Source organism: Barbus barbus, assembly GCF_936440315.1.
Source record: "Barbus barbus genome assembly, chromosome: 33".
NCBI classification, from domain to species: domain Eukaryota; kingdom Metazoa; phylum Chordata; class Actinopteri; order Cypriniformes; family Cyprinidae; genus Barbus; species Barbus barbus.
The window spans coordinates 18,330,943-18,348,170 of NC_136761.1; the positions used below are offsets into that span (position 1 = coordinate 18,330,943).

General features: G+C 38.7%; 1 protein-coding gene across 4 annotated transcripts in view; it reads right to left on the reverse strand.

Annotated features, from left to right (window-relative positions):
- The window catches only part of LOC306853180 (protein diaphanous homolog 2-like), a 446,875-nt gene that overhangs the window by 343,964 nt on the left and 85,683 nt on the right, over positions 1-17,228 (reverse strand). The window lies entirely within an intron of this gene.

Here is a 17,228-nt window from a genome sequence, read left to right on the forward strand (position 1 = left end):
GAAAGCGAAAGAGACAAAAAGAAACAGCAAGAACAGAGAAGGCGGCAGTAGTGGTAGTGAACTTGGGGAACTTTTAGTGAGAGCTAAACAGGGCCCCTTGAGTTAGCTGGTAACTGCCGAGGTTGTATTCCTGCTGGGATGAGATGTGTCTGTCATGCAGACCCAGAGACTGACCTGACTTTTGGCTGCTGAACTGCTCAGGGAAGAGAACTACAGTGATTAATGACAGCACAGCTGAGCAGGTGACGCATCACCCAGCAGTGGCATAGCATATACAGTATACATACATATATTTATATACACATAAATACATACATACACATATATTATATACAGTATACATATCAATTGTTTGTTTGTTTTTAAATATGAAAATATACAATATATTTAATTTATTTTAATTATTCTCTTAAATTTTAATTTGTATACATGTATGTAAATGTTTATGTCTACTTAATGTTTGGCAATATAAAAGGCACACCAACAAAGTTACTAGAATCTGGACATGAATCAACAATGCTTTGCTCTTTGTCTCGCACACAAAAATCTAAGCTATGTTTACAGTCATGTGTACAAACAACTTATTAAACAACGACACTATATATCTCACATACCCAAAGAGGGTCATGTTTGTTTGGTCTCACTACTGTTTTCCACAGAGAGAAATCAATTTAAAATGTTAAAGAGGTGTCAAGTTAGAAAAAATGCAACAGCTATTAAAGACCAGATATTCATCATCACCTCCAAGGCTCCTCAGCGGACAATGTTGACAGTGTGAGCCGCAGAGGCAGCAAGCAACAGCAAGCCAAAAAGGTGGCTTTCTGCGCCTCTCTGAAGGCCCAGTGTCCTAATCAACGATATTGGCTTCATTCAGCCTGAGATCTGGGCAAACACAAGCTGTTTCTCCTCACATCCGCACCATTAAATCGCTTCCACCTCACTTCTCGGTCCATTCAATAGCAGTAGAAATACCTATTCATCATAGCCACTCTTCCCGCTCCCACCTAAAAACAGACGCAGAGATCTTTAACTGCCCATAAACGAAGCCTCCAAACTTCAGAGGGCCTGCATCAGCAGCCTGGCCCGGGGAGGTTCTGGCATGACTACTCTTACAAAGCAAGATTAATTAGCCTGTTGAATGGAGACTTGTCTCAGCTGTGGCAATTTGCCTGTGCTGCAGCCGGCGCGGACGGCTTTGGGACCTCCTGTGGATTTGCGGCGAGGTTGGGGAGCTCCAGCGGGGGCTCTCATGTCGCTCTCGGCTCAGCTCAACGCCTCAAGTAGGACACGCCGAAATAAGATGGAGGTGCTCATTTGGAGAGGCTGAGCCGCCCCGGCTAAGTGGAGGCAGGTGAGACAATTACTCTTTGTTAAGGCGCTGGGTGATTTGTTAACGAATGAGACGAGGGATACGAACGAGACATCCTCCACATCAAATCCACAAATTACTGTTAATTTACTAGTGCTTTAAATAGAACATCCATTTGAGTTGGCTAAGTAAAAGTGTGTCATGGCTGGATGTAAAATAATGTTAAAAAACATTGGACACATTTATCTACTACAAGATAACGAAGAAAGGCCTGTTGCTGAGTGGGAGGGCAAATATCACTGTCTTTCTTTAGTAGTACAGCTCCGCGGGGAGTGAATTTGCGCATTTAGGTTCTTTTTTTACCACGGTGAGACAAGAGTGTCATAGACTTTCATGTGGTGGCCTGCAGGTGATCTTCCACTCAGCTTCTAAGAAATGACAGGTGTGACCTTTCAACAGCCAGCAGTGCTTCTTTCTTCACCTCAAGATCATCTCCCTTTGCACCCAGAGATAGTTGTGGTCTCATCTCCATGCAGACTTCAGATGCAGGGATGTGCGCTTGCACACGGGACCCCGTGCCACCTCAAGCAACATGGTGCGACTACAGGACTCACATGAAAAATAGATCACCTAATGCCTTCAGATAGAATCATTCATCAAGGATAGCGCAAAAGATCCTTGCCAGGGACTAGCCTGGTGTGCTTTGTATCATGTAAAATATTTGATACACACAAAAACCATGCCAAATCTGAGGACCGCAAACCCTCTCCCACTGGTACTGTGTTTACTGGCTTTTTGTTTTCAGCTCCATTCCGAGTTGGACAGGATCAAGAGTGGGCTTGTCTTTTAACACAAAGCAACTGAGGCTCATGGGGACTGAGAGCAGGAGGAAGGCTACTACCCCTGGAGACGGTAGCCATGCCAACTGGAGTTGAGCAACCAAAACCAGTTAACCTCGGTGGCGGCAGTCCAGGCCCACAGGTACGCTAGGTAATGATGTGTCCCCATTTACCCCACCCTCTGTTGATTCTGAACCACCACAGAGGAATTAGTTTGAGTGAGAGGGCAAAAGTTAGCTGTGCTGGAGCACTATGTGCAAGATGACTTTCTTAGCATTTGTTTCTCTATAAAACGGTGCCTAAACTGACCGATTTCTTCACTGAAAGTTGCAAAGCTGCACATCACTTCATTCATTTGCATTTTTTCTGACAACATATGGGATGGACCAATATTAAAATTCTAACTGGTATGATAAGCAAATAATTATTTAGTTCTGAATGAAAATTCTGTATTATTTTCTAAAAATAAATAAAAAACAGAAAAATCTATCATTTTAATAATTAGAATGAAATTAAGTATCACAACATTATAACATACAGTATGAATGAAATATCCATATTCAATTTATTTAACTTAAGGATTACCATTATTCATATAAACACTAACAATATAAACTAATACCAATTAGGAATGCACGATATTGGATTTCTGCTGATAATTGATATGCCAATATTTTTCATCTTATTTTGGCTGATAGCCGATAACGATACTGATATATTTCCTTTTGTTTGAAAAAAAAAAAACAAGTCTCCTGTGCAGAGACTATAAACAAATTATTTTTAATTTTGGTTCGTTTTAAACAAAAGCGTACTTGTTAGAATTAAATAAACAATAATTAAGTTCTTTTATAATGGGAGCACACTGAAAGCTTTGTTTTTTTTTTGTTGTTGGTTGTTTGTTTGACAGATGCAGTGGTAATCTTAACATTTTATTTAAAGATTTAACATTAGAACATGGTCTAAAGCAAAAGAGTTGTAAAAATTCTGAAAATCTTTCAGAGCTCTTTGTATTTAAGGTTTCATAACCCATTAAAAAAAAACATACATTACACAATGAATAAATCGGTATATATTAAATTTAATTTACATGTGTCATGTTTGTGATTTTTTTCATGTAAGCTATAGCTTCTGACATTTAAATCAAAACATACTTGACATCAATTACTGCTTTATTTAATCAGAAACACAATCTGAATGTTATTTGTGTATTTTACTTTCATTTTATTACAAGTTGGCCAACAGCGCCCCCTAAGAAAATAAATGTCTTACCAGATGTGAGCACGCTAGTGACTGTTGACTATCACACAAAGGACTCATTATTCTTGCATTCTCAGATTAAATGCGGCAATCCAAAACAGTAAGTCTAATTGCCATTCAAGCAAAAGTTTGCTTAAGAAATGACCACACTGCTGATGTAATCTTATCGCTAGCACACCCTGAGCACATGTGAGTTATTCATATTATCAGCAAGGCATATCAGCATAATTTTTCATATCGACAAGATGCCGATCTTTACATTTTAAGCCGATTCATTCAGCCGATTTTAGGCAGATTCGGAAAACGTTCCGATAATACTATGCATCCCTAACAACAATTAATAAAAAGTGCAATATTTAATGTTATATGGTACTGCTAGATCGATATATTTCATCTGTTTTCTGTCAGTCTATTGTGCATCGATAATAAACGACTCAAAAGCGTATTAGGAGAAATTTCAAAGACTAAAGGTTCACTATAGCTGCTTTTGTTTGGCGCCTGAAACATGCTAATGAGGGATGTCCAGGAACAAGTAAAGTCTGCCAGCAGAGACATAGTGGGTGGAAAACACAACACTTCAGAGGCTCCAATTCAAACAAAACAGAGACAACTTCAGTTTTTGCCTAGATGGCTCTAATTGCCCCCCTACACAAACTGACTCAAGCTGTATGTTACTAGAGATTCATAAACCTTTGACAACACTATTGACAATAGGGATGCATTGATCCCACTGGGCTTTGTTTTCTCTTCTTTGAGATTCTGTGTGGAATTTCAATTGTGTTTGCGCTATAACTACATAAAAAAGAAAACAACAAATAGAAACAATAGACAGAGTGCCAAGGGGAGGGGGAAGTATCTGAAATGTACACTACATGCTCCTCTCTATCGCAAGTTGAGCTGAAGGTACCCTGAGGGCCCGCTCTTCTCTTCACATTTACTTCATCAAACACAAAGTACTTACAGTTTTTTCACTAGTCACATTTTTCTCTGGGTTTTTGAGACTATAAAAGAACGGTCCAACTCTGCACTAAGATACAGCCATAATATCCCACACCACCGTCAAAAGAGGGACAAACATCCACAGAGACAACAACAATTGAATTGTTAACGAGGCAAACTGCAATGCATGGTTAGCTGTGATTTTCTGAGGCGCTTCACACCGTCAATCTGTCTGTCTCGCCTCCTCCTGTTGGCATGTTTGAATTGGTTAAGCCGAGGCCGGGGGCCCAGGAGTTGTGGGGGGTAAAACTCTCTGTGAGAATTGCGATTGTTTCAAATAGGCGGCTCTGGGATCAGAAGCTTCAAAGCAGAGTCTGACCTGACTTCTCCTGTGTCCTGGCATTTTTTTGTGCAGTGGAATGGGAGCTGTTGCGTTTGAAGAATGCTCATTTAGAGCGCGTTATCCTGGGGCGGCACGGCCCGCCGAGGCTTTCAGAGCATCTAGAGATCCAGCAGAGCTTGATTCAGATCCGAAGACTTTATAGAGACACAGAAACAGCAGAGGACAAGAGGGAATACACAAGCGAGTTCCTTTGTACAAGCAAATGAGGGCTGGCATTTCACACTATTGTTGCTGATCTGTTTATCATTCAGTTTTCCTTTTTCCCCTCAACCTCGCGACCCAAAACACAGCTAGAGAGTGAAAGCGAGGAGGACAAAAAGTAGGATGCTCAAAATGCATGACAGGAAGTTGGCTGTAATGATGCCAGAGCAGATGTTTGAGGATTCCAGCAGCAGGTGAGTTCCTTTATGACAGCGTGTGATACAGATGCACTTACGACCATGCACATCAACACAGGCTCACAAAACCTCACAAGACATGTTCTGTATAATGGCTATAAATAATTCATCTTCTACATGTCTGTACATGGAACTGATCTTGAAGAAAAGAAGATTACAGGCGTTTCATTCAATTATATTCACAAACAAATCATGCTGAAGCTAGAGGACACTATTTCTGACTCTTTATCACTTAAATCTCATTCAACATTAAAGCATATTACAGTGACAAAAAAAACATATCCTTTCATCTGAGCCACTGAGCATCTAATTTTATGTTTCAGTATCAATTTTTTTACCAATGAATAGTGAGGAAAAAAAAAAAATTAACATTTAATCTTTTCCGGGTACTTTTCCAGGAAAAAGCAGATCGTAAAACTTAAGTCGCCTTTCACAAAACGTTTTAACAGTATAGGTTCAGTCTCAAATATAGTCGCAAAAAGGTATGAGATATCAGGAATACCAAATCATAGAAATATTTTCCAGTCTGATGAATTTGAATAAGCAGTAATGTCAAGCTGTGCCCCCAGGAAAAAGACTAAAGATAATATTCACTACAGTTCAAAAGTTTGTGGTCAATAAGTTTTTAAAATAAAATACAAAGGTAATCTAAATACATTTTAATAAATACTGTTCTTTTGACATTTCTATTAATCAAAACCAATAAAATTTTAAGCAGCACAACTGTTTTCAGCATTGACAATAAGAAGCAACAAGCAATAAATTAGCAAATTAGATTGATTTATGAAGGATCACATGACTCTGAAAACTGAAGTAATGACTGGAATAATAAATATTAAATATTAAAGTATATTTAAAGAGAATACAGCTACTTTTAATTATAATATTTTTCAATAATATTTCGCAATACTATCACACTAAAAGTAAAAACTGCATTTGATCAAATAAACATTTAAAAAAAAAAAAAATATCAATCCTGAATATTTTGTATACAAAGACTTGAAATTAATTTGAAATTGAATAAGATACCTGGCTTATTTAGCGTCCATAATGTGATGCCATTCTTAATGTGATGGGGGGGGGGGGGGGCATTCATGAAAACGAATGCCACAAATATTAATACAAGTGTCCCCCTATCCCAATATCTCATCAGCTCTGTGGTACTGTCTGGAAAAATTCCACCCCCTCTTGTTTGTTGTGCTCACGACCCCATTCCCAAATCTCTAATAACCATAAACACATCCACACACACATATAAAACACACACGTACCACCCCCAGCCACCAGCAGGAGAGCAGGGAGCAGTGTATACAGGCGACGCGTCACCAGTGAACGGCAGGGATGATCGCGGTAACCTCCGCTGTGACAGGCCCGCACGGGAGGCAGCGTTTACTAAAGACATTGACGAGGACTTGTCTGCCACCGCAGCTGCTAAAACCTTTTTCAGAAGGAGTGTGAAGGCGGAGGATGTATCAAAGATGGCATGACACGCTTTCATGTCTCACTATACTTATTAACGTCACCTGGATTATTTAATCTGTATTGACACTGACATGTTTGAAGAAAAGCCTGTTGCTTCTCGTCTTCTTTATACTTCACCAAAATGACACCCTCTGTCTAGATAGATTTCAGTTTCATGTTTGGGGGGGGGGGTTAACCCCAATTTGACCTTTTGCCACAAGGGTCAATGTTGATTTATTATATATATATAATTTATGTATCATCAGTAAATTATTTTATTACTGTATTTTAAATCAGACAATTATACTCAAAAAGTATATATTTAGTGGATCTAATGTTAGGTTCAAAAACTGAAAGCCACTCTAGTTTACAATGAGTCATCCTCAAATCTTTATCCAAATATGCAAGCAATCTTGAATATGAAATCTGATAAATTACCAGGCTTTGTGTAAATTCGGTTACGCCGTTCATACTTCTCCCTTAAGTGCTGGTAAAGTGATCTCAGTGTCTCTTTGTATTTGCGCCAAATCAGATTGTGCCTTTGTACACTAAAGCAGAGCTCTGAGAATAACATGCAAAAAGGTTTGTCTGCTTGCTATGCACCATTGCCGACAATGATGTCCCCCCTCCATGGACACAAATTCCCTGGAATTTAATCACCTGAACACAAAGAGCAGTGGAGGAATTCAGCCCATTCAGGGGAGGACTAACATCATCTCATTCAGGGTAAGACAAGCATCACACTCTCATTCAACAATGGGCCAAGCAGCACAGTAAATTGGGCTGTATAAAGTCCATAAAATGTTTTGGAGAAGCAAAGCCGGTTAGTGTCCAGGCAAAAAGAGTTTATCGAATTGCAAATGCTGCCAATTCTGTATTCACTGAACATAACGTTAAAGGCACAGATGCAAAAAGGTATAAATATCTCATTTGTGCGAATAAGGAGCTCAAATAATAAAGTACTACTAAATTTAACAAATAAAAGAGTCTGGAAGAGATAAATGAGAAGAAAATGTGTGTTTTGTCAGGAGAGAAAGCGAGAGAAAGAAATTAGCTAATTAGTGTCGAGAATTAAAAAGTCATCTAAAATATGCAAACTCGTATCTCAAATGTCTCTGCTTGAGCTCCTCACTGATGCCATTAATCTTCTATTGAAGATTTTCACCAATTTCCGCTCATAGGTGAGTATTGCTGTAGATTTCCCCCGATGGCCACACACTCCAGTTCCAGTGCAGTCTGAGCTCCCACCTAGCCCAGCAGACACACCCTGGTTCCCTAATGGAGACTCTGCCTCCCAAACAATGAAATAATTGACAACAGCCCCACAGAGCCTTCCGGAAAGACACCCAGTTGAATATTCGATGCAAACATACTGCCAAAAACATGAAGGTGGAGTAGCGATAGAAATAACAAAACTAATACAGTAGAAAATAAACAGACTCCTTGAATATTAAACGTTGGCTTATCTGTATCCCTGACTTGAGAATATAGCCAAAAAGCAATTAATTAGAGGCAGGGACTTGACCTTCAGTGTGCACAACAACACACCCCTATGCTGATGTAGACTGCAACACATTAGCTGATGTGAGATTAGAAGGGAAAGAATGAATTAATCAGCTCTCAGACTGGGATGAGAGGAAGGGTGGAGGATTAGGACAAGCTCGGTATTTCTAGACTTTGGAGCAACTAGACTGAGGAAGACTCTGTCTGCTCCACGGTCAAACTCTTTAGAGTCAACATACCATTTCAATTACCATTCAAAAGTTTAGGGGTCTTTCTTCTTACTTTGATAAGCATAAGAGACTAATTTCATCGCTGCACTTATTTGATCAAAAATGCAGTAGTACTGTGAAATATTATTACAATTTAAAATAAGCTTATATTTTAAAACATTAAACTATCATGTATTTCTGTGATGTCAGAACTCAATTATTACTCCAATTTTCAGAATCACATGATAATTCATAATCATTATAACATATTGACTTTCTGCTCAAGGACCATTTCTTCTCATTATCAATGTTGAAAGCACTGTATTTTATGTCCTTAATATTTTTCAGGGTTCTATGATGAATGGAATGCTCAAAGAACAGTATTTATTTCAAATAAAAACATTAGGATTTTTTTTTTAACATTATGAATGCATGTACTGTAACTTTTGATGTGTCTAGCCTGAATAAAAGTATTAATTCTTTGTTAAAAAAAAAAAAAATCGTACTGATCCCAAACTTCTGAATGGTAGTGTCGATACAACTTCATACCAGCATAATAAAAAACACACATTTCAAACAAAGTACCGGCTGGAGAACCCTTTTTAAACAATCTCTCAAAATCTGTCATGCTTCGGAGGTTTACGAGTGACTGGCACCCCGACACCCGCCCACCCACATCAAAGTTTATTACAGTTCATCACCTTGCCACCAGCAGAGTAATGACATTTAGCCAATCCTATAAAACCCTGGCAAACCTGCTGGTATAAATCAATGCTCTTCCACCTGCTGCACTTTACATCCGTAACTCAGGCCACATTCCAGATCATGTTAGATACCAGGCTTTCAGAGCGCAAGCATGTGTTTTTTGAGCAAAAACATCCCCGCCGCCCCCTCCACCGTGAAAAACAGGATCAATGTGCATCTGTGCTGACAAGCAGTTAATAATAAATCCCATTAGTACAAGCCAGAAATCATTTATTATGCTTTTTCACTTCCTGATCCACCGGCTCCCTTATCCTGTACCCCTGCGATAGACACGCAGACTTCAACGGCCCCCAGAGTCTCAGGGCAAGGACACAGGTCCGCTAGCTGCCATAGCTTATTATTTCCTCATCAGATATAGCATGGTTTATACAATAATCCAAAACGCATAGCTCTCCGATACAGCTCAGCAACCGGGGTGAAGAGCTCACGGTCAAGCGCAGTCACGGATTGCCCTCTGCAGGACACTGAGGTAAACTGCAGGTGGAGAAGGTGATGGAGAGTGGGAGAGAAATCAAGATAAAGAACAGAACTAAAAATGAAAGTGAGAGAACTAGCAAAAGGACAGTTCAGGGTGACCGTTTATAACGGAAGACGCCGGTGCTCCTCATCCTGGCTCTGCGCATAACACTCGCATCCATCCACTCGCTCCACGGGTAGGAGGACTGGATTAATCCTGCCACTACAGAAAGGTCAGAGAAAAAGGCTGCAAATGTCAGTGTAGTTGCAAGGACTACTGCTCCGGTGACTGTTGCCAGGGTCACCATCAAACCAGAAACCTTTGTTTGTGTCCGGTTTGGTGACGTCACCACCACAAAACCAACAAGATTGAAGAGCAATCAATAAGCACCACCGCTGAGAACCGTTCCTGTGCAGTCGAGATCAGACGCAAGCGGAGATGAGGACACTTCTACAGCTTCCTGTTTAATAAACAACTTCACATTCATATCTAAATGCAGCATCCACTGACAAAGTCATGGCCTAATGGATTGAGCGTCGGACTTGTAACCTGAACGTCGCGGGTTCAACTCTCAGGTCCGGCAGAGATTGTCGGTGGGGGGAGTGAATGTCCAGTGCTCTCTCCACCCTCAATACCACGACTGAGGTGACACCTTTGAGCAAGGCACCGAACCCCCAACTGCTCCCTGGGCGCCGCAGCATAAATGGCTGCCCACTGCTCTGGGTGTGTGTTCATGGTGTGTGTGTGTGTGTGTGTGTGTGTGTTCACTGCTGTGTGTGTGCACTTGGATGGGTTAAATGCAGAGCACAAATTCCGAGTATGGGTTACCATACTTGGCCACACATCACTTCACTTTCTTCACTTTCACATGCAGTTGAAACGACTGCATTCATTTTCTGATGGCCAAACAAACTGAAATTCATCAAGACGAACGTCTGCAGAGTGATGTGTTTATTTCATTTATTTTTAAATTCTGTGACTAGTAACAAATAAAATAAACAGAGAAATGGATAAAACATGTTTTCTTAGCCTGCAGGTGTTTGTGACAGGAACCTCATAACCAAACATGATGAACGCTAAGCATTGACACAAAAATTGAGTTTGTCTATCAATATAACAGGGGGAAAAAATGTTGCTATAACACCAATGATGTTTATTTCATTTTGGAAAACCATATCCATTTCATAAGCTTAAAGGACAGCCAATTTAGACATTTTCCATGCTGTCAGTTAATATGCAAAACATAATCAGAGCCATTTCCCTGGTCCTTCAGTGGCGTGTGCTGTGGCACACTGGGATAACTCTTGTCACGTTGCATTTCCCTAAACTATCTGCATTATTCACTGTTCGAGGAACATCAACACCCTCTCGACTACATTACAAATGTGATTGACAGGCTTATATTGGCTGGAAAAGCTTGCCACTGCATCCTAATTTGCAAAGTCAGTACAAACTCTGAGAACATCATCTGTTGAGGAGAACAGGACGAGGAAAACAAACTAATGAAGGAGTCTTTTTCCGCATGATTTTCCTTCAAATTTCACCCACTTTGCGCTAGTTCGCTCCGTTTATCTTTTTTCTCGGCATTACAGTCGGCTGCCACCCCCTTAACACAAGCTTCCCAGTTCTCCATTAATATGGAAGAGAAGCATCTGTTATGGTCTCACTCAACAATTAAAGAGCGCATTCTCCTTATTAAAACAGAGCTCTAGAGGAGCACCAGGAAGAGACTGCCTCCTGCTATCAAACTGGCGTGTTTTCGCACTTAATAAAGTACCATAGTGATACCAACTTACCCCACTTCTCTGCATCTGAGGCCATGAATGGAAAACAGCCCTATTCAGCAATGCTCACCTTAGAGGGTTTCTCAAATCTTGCCCTGGAGGGCCAGGGCGCTGAAGAGCTTAGCTCCTCCAACCCTGATCAGGTTCACCTACCCGTGATTTTTTTAATGATCCTGAAGACATTGATTAGCTTTATTACGGTTAGAGCTAAACGCTGCAGGAAAGTGGATCTTGTGGGCCAGATTTGAGGATCCCTGCCTCAGAGCGTCTGGCTCTAGCTAGGATTTAAGACGACCTGAGCAATATGCTATACGTTTCCTTCCTTTTAACAAGGATCGATGAAGTGAAAAGTGAAGTAATATATAAATGCATGTACGCTTTCTGTCTTTATTATTCCTCAGGAAACTGTTTTCTGAATCAGTGTCAGGCGAGATAAACGAATTCTTTATATGGACGAACTCCCAAGGCATGCAAGCAAATTAATCCTGCATGTAAACAACAATTAGTAAATCAATCAAAGTGAAGGGGGTGACGGCAGCGATCTTAAGGATTTTGCGATCACGCAATTGTGTTTCAAAGACAAAGGGGACAGACTAAAGGAACATTCTGAGTACTGCTTTTAACAGACTGATTGCTTCACTAAAAAAATTACTACTGGCATAGCCCGCGGTGTTTGATTAGAAACAACTCTCTCGTCATCACAAGTGTATGATTATGGCATTAGGCCGGATTCTTTGACATCAGGATTTGCAATCAAGAAATTGGCAGAGCGGATCGATGGCGACACCTCGTCTAGAAAGAACCTGAGAATCAATTAAGCAGTGGCGCACACGTTCAGACATTACTTTTAATCTTCTAATGCACCGTCGTAATGTCGGGTTGGAATATCCGGCCCCTTAAGAGAGAACATCGATCCCGCACACTTCTAATGCTCGCTCGCTTGAAACGTTTCAGAAGCCTTCAAATGTGACAGGAGTCAAAAAAACAAAACACGAAAAGCCATTCGGCTCAATATATATAGACAATTATTCAAAATTGATATACAGGAATTATTTCTTGCATAAATAAAATCTATCCCTATCAACTGCAACAGAATGGAGAAACCAGGCGTGACAAATGGGCCTCATGTTTCAGTGCTACTCCTTTTAAGCGTGTAGAGAAAACTAAAGCCGTAATTGTCCAGGGAGTAGACGAATCAATGAGCAAGACATATCAATAAACATCAGAGCAGTTGCTCAAGCAGACGACAGTACCTTAGAAAAAAAACACCGCAGGGACTACAGACTTTCACAAGGATTCTGTTAAGTGTCCATGGCCGCTGGTAGTGATTCGCAAGATATGATGCTAAACTAAAACTATAGGTCTGACCAAATATTTTGTGTTTGAGTATAACTAAAAACTTTGTGGTCAGTAGGTTTATATATATATATATATATATATATATATATATATATATATATATATATATATATATATATATATATATATATATATATATATATATATATATATAAAATATACCGGAAGTGGCGCATATTACGGTCGAGAATCCATAAAACACATTTTCAGACTATTTTCCAAGGCTGCATGATATATTAAACCCATTTAAAAATCATAATTAAGCATAATTGTGAATGCGCAAGCGCTATGATTTAATTAAATAATTATATGCGATGCAGTTCTAACACAGTATATGCACTTTAATTATTTCCATGCGTGTAGTTAAGCACGTGCGTCTCACAGCTGCTCCGTTCACAGTGGCTCCACAGAAACTGTTATCATTTACATGCGGAGCGACTCAAACTCATCTCTGCATGTTGTTGTGAGTTTGGGTTTATTATAACGCAACATGCATCATTTCATCAGATTTGTAAGGTAAATCGTGTATAAATCTACACTAACACAGGAGAATACATCGCGATTTCAAAATAAAAGCTCAAACCCCCACTCTGAGTTTACACGGTTTGATGTCCACATATCCATGTAATTACAGCGGCTTTAGCATTTCTGTCCTAAAGAAATGGACAAATATTAAAGACTAAGTGTATGTTTGAATGAAATGTTGCTTGGTCAATATTAAACAGTAATGTGTAAAAATAATCATCAGCCGCTGGCGCCCCCTGCAGGCCTTTGCTGTTATGCGTAATCTACATTAGTTCTATTGTTTATAGTACATTATGTATTTTAACAGTTTTGTTCAATAAAACCATATGATTTATTGCTTTTGATACTTTATTTGAACTAGTTATTATTGCATTATTGCTATTATACATGTACTTTAAGTCATTTTAAAAGCTATTGTTCCCTAAAATCCATTTTTATTACCACAAAAAAATATAATTATAGGGCCCTATGAAATCCGTTTTATTTCCAAATTCAGTTTTTTAAATTTTATTAATCAAAAAGCCTGCCTAATTAATTGAGTTTACAGTTTTAACTGTACCAAATTCTGTTTTCCATTATTTCTGGATTCCATTTTAATTGTTCCATTAATTTTTTATAAAAAGCATCTCCAATTAATTGATATTATACTAAAAAAAAGTATTTTTCAGAAATACTACACATTTATATTTTTCACCTAAATAAATTCTGGTAAATAATATTTCTGGTAAATAATCCTTTAAAAAGTGTTTTTTGATGATAATTTTATTATTATTAGACTAGAACACATGGATATGTTGTCATTCTCACACGATAATACTGATCTTTGATTTCAGTGATTTGGACTCTGAGATGGACACTTGCTTCTTGCACTCTGTTGCACTTCACTTTTGCTTTAAAAAAGGATTTCATAGAAATTTGGATTTCATTTGTTTTAATAAAATATTTTTAAGTAAAATTGTTGTTTTTGCGGGAAATTAATCGTTTAGATTAATCGAAAAATTAGGCGATAGATTAATCTATCGCCTAATTTTATGTATGTATATGTATATATGTATGTATAATGTTACAAAAGATTTCTGATTTGTGAACACTCAAGACTGGAATTCATTTAAAATATACATCAAAGAAGAAAACACTTTAAACTCTAATATTTTAATATTATTGTTACTGTATTATTGATTAAATAAATGCTGCCTTAGTTAGCATAAGATACATCTTTGAAACACTTTAAAAAACCTTACTGACTGCAAAATAGAGACACATACATCTACATATATTAAATATTTCACCCCATAATGTCATTAAGAGCACTCAATTTGTTCGGTTCAAATGAACCTGCTCTATACAAGCCGTGCACACATTATGTGAAAAATAAAAAGCCTGTGGAATGTTCACACTCAAGTATCATGTCAAAGGACACTCATATAAATTTTGACGACAAGTGCAAGGACAACCACTGTGACTCGGGTAAAGAAATTACAACTCAATCCGCCGCTAAGGAAATCTCTTACGGTGAGAATGTTATGGCACTAGAAGTGGGGAATTGAGTTGAGCCTGTCGCGTTTTGCACATCAGGGCTGTGTGTGTGGTTCATGGCAAGAGCCCATCTTTTCTTAATCAGCTCTGCAGTGACAGGAAGGAGCGAGAGGAGGGAACCCATTTTGACATTTCTGTTTCAAATGCGCTGTGGCATCCATCTAACCAAGCAATTCCAAAAAGCGTCCCTGATCCGATCAGAGTCTTACTTCCTCCGTAACACATCTTTGTGTGGTTAGGTACCATCAGAATCAAAGAGAATGAGGGAAAAAGGCAAAGTCCAAAACTGAGAGTAAAAATTGGTTTATACATATTTAAACATATATAAGCATATAATAATAAGGTAATGGCTCGGTTATGATGCTCTTTGTTCAGTATAACTGGAAAATTTTAAAATAAATAAATAAAAGTAAATTAATATAAGACAGAAAACAATAAAAAGATATAATATTAAAAAAGTAGACTGTTCCCATGCATGAGCCAAAAACAAGTCATTGGCCTTAGGAAAGGAACAGATCGCTTTCTCAATTACTAGAAAGGAAGAAGAAAAATCAATCTCCCCACATAGGAGGGGAATAAATAAGCAATAACTGTGTTGTGTTTTTTAGATTAAACGCGAGGAGGCGGATCAAGAGCAAAAAGATGGAGAGAGGTTGAAGCAAAACCATCCTCAAACAAAAAGAGCATGTCTCTTCATCTCTAGAGCAGTCAAAACTCATGTCTGAGTTGCAGATATCTAAAGCCATCTTATCCACCACAAAGCACTATGCCGCCAGCAAACAAAACTTTTCTTTGTTACAACAATGCAGCTTTGCATGTCAGTCATCCGCTCATTGCAGAAAAACAAAGAAAAGGAAGAAGATTTTGCTTTTCTGCAAGACACAGACAAAAGAGAAATAATCTCCACCCAAGGCATGGCTCTGCCCCCTTGAAGTTCTGTTTTATTTCAGATCCTCCGAAGAGATTCTGACGGACTATTGTGCAAAGTCTGGCCCAGTTAGGCTCAAGATGGCGCGGCTCTTGAGAGCGTGAGAAAAGATTACACCGAGGCTCAGAGAGCAACCCAATTACAAGTGACAGTTCTCTTAATTTCACCACAGAGAGTGTGGTGGAACCTCGGAACCACAGTCGAACTCCATTACCACCCGGCCTAGCCCTATTTCCATTAATAAGTGTTGCTTGAAAGAGTTGAACGGGTTATTTTAAGGGAGGAAGGTGTTGAGGGAGAGCATGGTGCTGTTTGGAGCGTGCTGAAACTAAAGATATGGGTCTGGCACTGTGCTACATTCACATCTGGGAGAAACAGTCAAACAGGCTGGAAACGGGAGCCCCTGGGGCCCAATGCCTTCTAATCTCAGATGGGCTGTCCTAATTAAAACCGGACTGAAGCTGGACAGAGCTGTCTGTCACGCTGGGGGAAAAAGTCACAAGCCTTTGGCCATCCAGCCGACAAGCGCAAGCACCGGCGCTCAAACACCATGCAAATGAAGGCTTTATATCACCCAGGCCTGAAAAAACAGGACAGAAATCTAATTGGTGGTTTCGAATTCAAGTTTTAACAGTGACTACGGCAAAAAATAAGAATACTGGTCAATTATATTTACTTCAAAGAGTAATATTTATGTTTACCCTGACTCTCAGAAAATTGTATGTAAATTAAATTATTTATAAGTTATACATTTATTTACATATGCAGTACCATTCACAAATTAGTAAAATTAAGAAATGAATACCTTTTATTCAGCAAGGGCACATTAGACATTTAAATTACATTTAATGATACAAAAAAAATCATACAAATCATAAATCAAAGTTTCATATAAATGCTGTTCTTTTTAACATTCGGTTTATTAAAGAATCCTGAGGGAAGATGCATCAGTTTCAACAAAAATATTATGTTGCCTTGGTGAGATTAAAAAAAATAAATAAAGATTTAATTTTAAATAAGCTCTAAAAGAAATTATGACTTGGATCTAAAAAATTATATAAGCCATTTAGTTTTATTTATTAATATATAAAGATCATACACATTTTATGTCTGGTTGCAATTCCTAAAATGTTCTCAAATAAGTGCACTGAGAGTTTATCTGAGAGGTTTCCAACGAAGCACCACAATCTCATTTGAGACTGTTTTGAGCACCTACATAAAAAAAGCAGCTGACTGTGACCTGGAATGTGTTAATGGAGATACTTTTGCAAATTCTCCTATTTGTATTTCTAGGTTACAGCCTCACAAAATGTTTTGCCTGAGCGTGTGCGTTATTAAGAGAATTTGCGGTGGAAATATGGCAGTGAAAAGACTTCATTGAGTAGCAAACATCTCTTTAGTTTTGCATGAGATGTTCTCATTAGCTCATTTAAATCTGTTTGGCAGATTATTCTCTTCTTTCTCTTCTTCTTTCTACCCCCCCCCTCTCTCCCAATCCCTCTTTTTCTCCTTATTTTTGGGGCTTTCTTATTATCATCTGTGGAGCATAGCCTCAT